Source organism: Trichosurus vulpecula, chromosome 5, assembly GCF_011100635.1.
Source record: "Trichosurus vulpecula isolate mTriVul1 chromosome 5, mTriVul1.pri, whole genome shotgun sequence".
Classification (NCBI taxonomy): Eukaryota; Metazoa; Chordata; class Mammalia; order Diprotodontia; family Phalangeridae; genus Trichosurus; species Trichosurus vulpecula.
The window spans coordinates 181168064-181175783 of NC_050577.1; the positions used below are offsets into that span (position 1 = coordinate 181168064).

General features: G+C 37.3%; 1 pseudogene; it reads left to right on the forward strand.

The window, feature by feature from the left end:
- The first annotated feature begins 5798 nt into the window (after positions 1 to 5798).
- LOC118852536 lies at positions 5799 to 5897 on the forward strand (annotated as a pseudogene).
- The last annotated feature ends 1823 nt before the right edge of the window (positions 5898 to 7720 follow it).

Sequence of the window (7720 nt, forward strand, 5' to 3'; positions counted from 1 at the left end):
AGGGTGCACTCAATGGGCTAGGGACTTTCCACTAATTTCCTAGCATTGCATGAATATTATTGGAGCACATGGTCTACCCATAATACCTTGCTCTCATTGTGTGCCTGGTCCATTTTTTTTCCAGTCATATATTTCTCTGATGACACTCCTGACACTGCTTCTTCTGCACAATTCTTTATTTGTAAAGGGCTATACCTAATTATGCCCATTATACACCTCTTCTTTGACCTCTGGGTGATCCTCAACTCTAGTTCTTTGGAGATTAGGGTATTCTGCGACACACAATAATACAGAATCACCAGAAGAGTACTGCTGTTTAACAGATGTGTCTTTTAAATTCTTCAAAAGCTAACCAGCCTGCTCTCCAAAACTTATTCATTTCTGTCCCTGACTCATTGCCCATTTTCAATATCTGTCCAAAATATGTGCCATAATGGATAAGCTCTATGGGCTGTCCATATAATCACTTATCATGCTTTGGACAATATGCTTTCTTCATTTGTTTTTTTTTTCCTTTGTAAGCAGTTAGGCTGATTTTTTTTTTGAATGATTATGGATCTCGTTTAACAGGCTTTGCAATGTATTAAGACTATGAAATCAACACAATGGGATCTATAAACAGAAACATCTAGAATATCTTTACCATTTATAGGGAAACTTGCTTCATTTTCTGCACTGAATATCAACAATGATGGGGTCAAATACCTTTGGTGCCATTTATTTGCCATTCATTTCCCTTTTTACACCTCAACTGATAATAGTCAGAGGTTTATCAAAGTTATCTCAAGGAAATCTACCTAATTTATATATGAGGATGTAAAAGAGAAAGACGGAGAGGCAGAGAGAGTGAGAGAGAGGGAGAGAGAGAGAAAGACAGAAAGAGAGACAGAAAGAGAGACAGAGAGAGAGACAGAGAGAGAGACAGAGAGAGAGAGAGAGAGCATGCACACCTTTTTAGAAGAAAGCCATTAAGGTGGCATTTTGCTTTACCAAATGCTTATTCTAGTCAACAAACAATATCATCTTGTATTCTGTAAAGGTATAACCTTTCAGTCAATTGTGTCAATAATCTGGGAAATCACACCCATTCCCTTCTCATACCTTCATCAAAGTTGCTCTCAGTGCATGTACAGCCTATGCTGATAAAATTTTTGTAGAGATGACAAAACAGACATATAGGATGAAATTTACTGATAATCTTTCGGTCACATTTTTTTAAAAAATTGAGATTACAAGGTCCATTTTTTAAGTTTTGGTAACCTTTTAGATACCCTGAAAATTGATTTCTCAATGCCAGCAAAACTGTATTGCTTCTATCTTGGAACATTTCTGCGTCCAGTTGCTTTTTCCACCTTTGTTTTCTTCAGTGCTATTTCCACCTTGTTTTATACCAAATCTGAGACAAACATGAGAGTCCAAGTGTATTGACTGTGTCCTTGATAATGAAAATTGTTTTCCCTTTTATCACTTCTCATTATTTTAAGAGGCAATATTGCTCATAATCTTCTATCATCCTTCTGTGCAAGATTTTAAGTTTATTTTTTGTCTCGTCTTTATGACAATTGACTCATGTTGGTTAAGCTTTTCTGGGAAATGTATCCACTTAGTGTCAGTCTCCATTTCTCTATTCATTTCTCATTTTCTTTTGCACTGGCAATTGTTTTTAATAAGTAAAGTTATTCACAAAAATTAAGAGAGAATAAACTGACAAATCTTTTGTACAGCAAATAAATATAGTTCTAACATATAAGTTGGGTAAATATAAAGCAATAAAAAAGCTACACAAGATACAGAATGTCAAGTAAAAATAATAAACAAAGAGATAACAACAATATATCCAAAAAATGATTTACTATGATTAAGTTGGCTATAAACTACGGGAAAAAATGGTTCAAGAATAATGCAATAATACTTTTAAAATTCAAAACCAAATTATTATGACAATTGACACAAAAAAATACCTTTGACAAAGTACAACACTCACTTATGGGTTTTTTTGGTTTTTTTAAATTTTTTTTAACACTCATTTATGTTAAAAGCTCTACAAAGCATAAGCATAGACAGACTCTTTTAACATTATAAAAATGTACATATCTAAAACTCAAAGTGAGCATTATATACAATGGCAAAATGCTATTTTTACTATTTATTATTTCATAGTAAACACTGATATAGAGCAAAACGATCTCTTTCTTTGATGTTATTTCATATAGTTCTAGATATGACAGCTGTAGCAATTAGACAAAATAAATAAATTAAAAAATGAATACAGGCAAAAAGGGACAAAACTATTCCTGTTTACTGATGCCATGATTATTTACTTATAAAATCAAAGGAACCAAATGAGTAAATAAATTAACTGAGTCAAAACTTCAGTAAAGTAGCAGAATCTAAAATAAACCTATGACAAATCAAAAGCATTTCTATATAGCAATAGAAAATGCTAAAAAAGAAAGCTCCACTCAAAACAACTACAAATGTATAATCTTAGTGTCAATCAACCAAGGCACACTCAAGACCCATACAGATATAGAATTATAAAGTGGTCCTTAAAGAAATAAAGAATGAAGTACGACAGTGGCCTGGCCCAGTGACAATCCCCAAATGAAACATATTTAGTGACTATGACTAGGCCATGCCACTATAAGTGGCAACATTACATAAATTGACAAATTTAGTGTTATACCAATCAAACTACAAATGAAAAATTTTATACATCCAGAAAAAATAATTTTTAAAAGTTTATCTGGATGAACAATCTAGAATCAGAAGGGAAAAGTAATGAAAAGGAAATAAGGATGAAAGGGGGATATTAAAGCCAGACCTCAAAGTATACTCTATATTAGTAGTTATCCTAACTATTAAACGGTCTGGCCAAGAAGGCTACCTGAACTCAAAGCAGACTGTTCAGCACCCAGCAAAACTCTGGAGCTCTCATTTGACTTAAAATAATCAAGATATCCAAGGAGAAATTTAGTAAGTAACTTCTTCCATGTGAGAATTTAACTAAAGGTCATCTAGAAGCCTAAAGATAATGAGAAAGGGGACCACTGGCAAAGCCTACACCAACACAGGACAGAAGTATCAGAGAGAGGTGAAGAACACTTGTAGGCTGCAAGACTCTGCATTCAGAGGCAAGAGCAGAGGTTCTCCCAAGAAAACCCTACAATCATCTGTTAACTCTACTGTGGTCAAAAACCAAGGGAGCAGTAGTAGATAGTATCCAGTATGGCTCAGACCAGGACAGCCCAAAGCCACAGGGGTTGTTACAATGTTCTTCTAAGATGCCAGAAAAGATCCTGAAGATCTAATACTATGAAGGTCAAAGATCCAGGATGAACTGCTCCCAAGGGGTGGAAGGACAGCCAAGAAATCCAGACAACCTAGGGAGCAACCAAGTAAACCTAACCACCCCACCCAACGTATAGCATTGGCTGGAGCCTGAGTAAACAAAGAAAACACTGATAAAAATGCGAAATCATCATAGATGTAGAGGCCCCTCCAAAGGGGAGGAAAAGTCCTTAACAACTGCAAGCAGAGACTTATAGGAAAAAAGTGGATTTTCCTTTTTTTCCCTTTTGTTTTATTTTGTTTTTATAATTAATTTTCAATTTTCAACATTCACTTCCATAAGATTTTAAGTTTTAAATTTTCTCTCCCTCCTTCTCTTCCCCCCTCCCCAAGACAGCATGCAATCTGATATAGGCTCTTATACGCTCATATTAAACATTTTCACACTACTCATCACATAAAAAAGAATTAGAACTAATGGGAAGAACCATGAGAAACAAGAAACAAAACAACAAAAGAAAAGGATAGCAAATAGTATGCTTCCATCTGCATTTAGACTCCAAAATTCTTTCTCTGGATGTGGACAGCATTTTCCATCATGAGTTTTTTGGAGTTGTCTTAGATCCTTGCATTGCTAAGAAGAGCTAAGTCTATCAAAATTAGTCATCATACATTGTGGCTGTTACTGTGTACGAAAAAGTCCATTTTATACAAGGACTATGTGAATACCTAGAAGAAATGAAGCAAGTGACAAAAATAAAATTGTTTTAAGAAAAAATCAGAAGAATAATAAGAGGATAGAGAGGGGAGAGCTAGAATCTAAGTGGGTACTTCAGAGTACCACTTAGATAATGAGGGAACTGCTAAACAAATTATGATAAATGACAATGGAATATTACTGTACCCTAAGATATGATAAAAAGACAAGACACCATTTCAGAGAATACTGAACTGATACAAAATAGAGTGATAAGAACAAGGATAACAAATTATACAAAGAAAGTAATTTGAAGACTTAAGAACTCTATTCAAAGCAATACCAATCATATCTCTGTATTTTCCACTGTGTTCCCTGGAACATCCGCTCCATAGTTAACAAATTTGCTTTCATCTTAAACCTTTTCCTTTCCTACTCGGTATTCCCATCTTCTGTCTCTCACTGAGATCTATCATTTTCACTCTCATTCATGCTTTTTATCTCACTGGTACTAATGTAATAGAATAGAAATAACAGAATATTAAAATAATAGAAATAATAGAATAGAAAAACTCTGCTCCCCAATAGCACAGACTCTTTGACCACCTTAATCACTGAGTAACCTCTGCTTCTTTAAGGTTCATTCTATCCAATTTGTCATTCAAACAAGATTCAGATAGCTGTTAAATACTAACTGCCAGGACACTCTCCTCCTTTCCCCAATGAGTTCAGTGCCTAGCTTAAAGTCTTTCTCACCATTCCAACTTCTGACCTCATAACAGAGGACATAAACATACACACTAAAACTCCCTCAACTCTAACTTCTCAGTTCCTCAATGTACTCATTTCCCATGACCTATTCCTCCACTCTACCTCACTGAGACATAGAGATGGTCATACCCTTGATTTTATTATCATCCTCTCCCTCTCCCTTCCATGACCACTTCCAGGGTCATAAACTCTGAAAATCCTGTATGTGATCATAATCTTTTCTTGTTCTATATTTCCCTCTGCATTCTATTAACACTATTCTTCATCTTCACAGTGGCCTTCTATCTTTCCATTCCTCAGTACTTTCCCAGGCCATTACACTTGCATGGGTAACCACCTTATCCCTTCCCTATTATGATTGCCTGATGAAACAGTCAAACCCTATGTTATTCAGTACACGATTCCCCCACCACCTTCTGCCTTTTCTCCTATTCACATAGTACTAAATAGAGCTGGAAAAATCCTAAAACTATGTTGAATGGGTTCCCTAACAAGTTTCTGTTATATAATCTCAACTGGACCCTCACTGAAGCAAGACAGTTCTCTTACACCTTCCTAATTGATCACTTATCCCACTCTGTACAGTGTCTATTCCAAACCTTTTCACCTCTCCTCAAGAGCATCGTAGCACTTCCTTCAATATCCCCTCAGCTTATTTTATATTTCACTGACAAAAAAGATCATTCATTGAGAGCTTCCTCTTCACGCCTCCTCTTCATTTCGTGTGACTCAGATGTCCTCCCCTGTAACTATTCCTTTACTTCTACTGCACATGAAGAAGCATCCCTTCTCCTTGCCAAGGGGAACCCTGATACAAGTACCCTTCATCCTATTCTATCATGTTTTCTCTGATATATTACCTCCACTACCATCCCCAGTCCCTTACTAATATTTTATCTCTCCATGTCTATTTGCTATTCCCTGCTGCCTACAATTATATCTAAGTCTTTCCCATTCTTTACAAAGGTTTCAAACTCTCTGGCCACCTGATACAGGCAAATCTTCCTAGAGTAGCCAAAGCAGATTAAAATGTAATTGGGTGCTTGCTTCGGTACATACTAAAAATGGAATGATACAGAGAAGATTAGCATGGCCTGCACAAGGATGACATGCAAATCTGGAAGCATTCTATACTTTTCTATGTATGGTGACCAGTGGAGCTAATTTGGTGTTTTAACAACCCAGCTAGCAGCTCCTGTGGGGGCGTAAGATTCCCCCCACAGCCAGCACCCAGAAGGCTGCTGGCACGCCAGGAAAGCACAGGTTCTTTTTATCCGCTTAAACAAGGAAAGCACAGTGAAGGGGTTGACCAGCTTACTTTAATCCAGCATTCAGTTAGCATACAGACAACATTCATTTAGTTCAGGGGAAAATGCCAGCATTCAATTAGTTCAGGGGAGCAAAGAGACAAGCATCAACAGACAGGCCAAATACAGATTACAGTCAGCTAGTTCAGGGGAACAAACAGCCAGCACCATGAAGTTCAGAACATTCATTTAGTTCGGGGGAAAACAAAAACACCATCCCGAACTTCAGAACTAAATACAAACAAATTACAAATATCAACAGACAGACCCAATACAGATTCATTCACTTGCTTCAGGGGAAAAAGCCAGCACCCTGAAGTTCAGAACATTCATTTAGTTCGGGGGAAAAAGCCAGCACCCCAAACTTCAGACCTAAATACAACCAAATTACAAATATCAACAGTCAGACCCAATACAATTCATAGTTACCAACATCTGGGCTCTGCCCAAGAGTAAGGGCTGGCCCAAAGTCATACTCCCCACTGCTCCCATGCCAACCGGAAAAGGAAAAGAGGGCTCTTCAAGCTGTCCTCTCCCCTCTTATAGAGTTTTTGACATCATCAAATGTCACCTGAATGACCAGGGCCGATTAGTTCTTGAGTTGGCCCCTCCCCCAGTGTAGACTAGGTTAGCACCCAATAGGGCATGGCTCTGGAGTTAACACCTCCCCTCAGCCAGCCCCATGACTCACCACACAGGAAGTTCTCTGCTTCCTGGCATGGTCTGTGGGCTTCCTGTCCCAGAAGAGCAGTAGCAAGCCCAGCAAGGCCCGATGAGGTAAACTGAGCCACCCAAAGAAAACAAAGGCCATTCTGGTTACACTTGGGTTGAACTGATGTGATCACAAACAGGGAAAAACATCCTGGCTCTTTTGGTATCGTCCATGTAAAAGATGCCTCTGGACCTCTAGTTTTGCCTCTAGGCTTTCAAACATTTTTGTTACTGGCAAAGGTAATTAGCTTTGGATCTCTCTTCCCCAAGGAAAGGGTATCCGCCGTACAGTTGCTGAAGAAAGACACAAGAGATTGGCAGCTAAGCAGAGTAGTGGCTAAGTGACTGCAGATAAGAATTTGTAGGGTTTCAATCAAACTGAGATGGTACAATTTTTAACAAAAAATATGATTACCCTACAAAAATATAAAATACACAAAATAAGAAATAGATAGCTTAAACAACTCAGTCTTATCAAGGGAAACTGAACAAGCCATAAATGCCTTTCTCTTCTTTCCTTGGATTAGGGTACTGTGGGTATCTAAGTCAATATATGGCCTGCAGCAATCATTTCTATTTGAGTTTGACACCACTTCTTTAAAAAAAAAAAACCTTCTCTCAACTTGACCATCTCTTCTAGCCACCATTCTATAGCTCCTCACCCTTTCCTGGCTAAGTACTTGAGAAAGACTTACAATCAGTGCATTCTCTCACTCTTCTAAACTCTCTGCACTTTCCCCTGAAACTTCATCATTCAAATGAAACTGCTTCCTCCACAGGTACTAATGATCTCTTAATTACCAAATTTAAAGTTTTTTTCTCAATCTTCATCCTTCTTGACCCCTGCATCTTTGACACTTTTTTCCTTCTTTTTTTAAATTTATTCTTAGTTTTCAACATTCATTTCCACAAGATTTTGAGTTACAAATTTTCTCCCCATCTC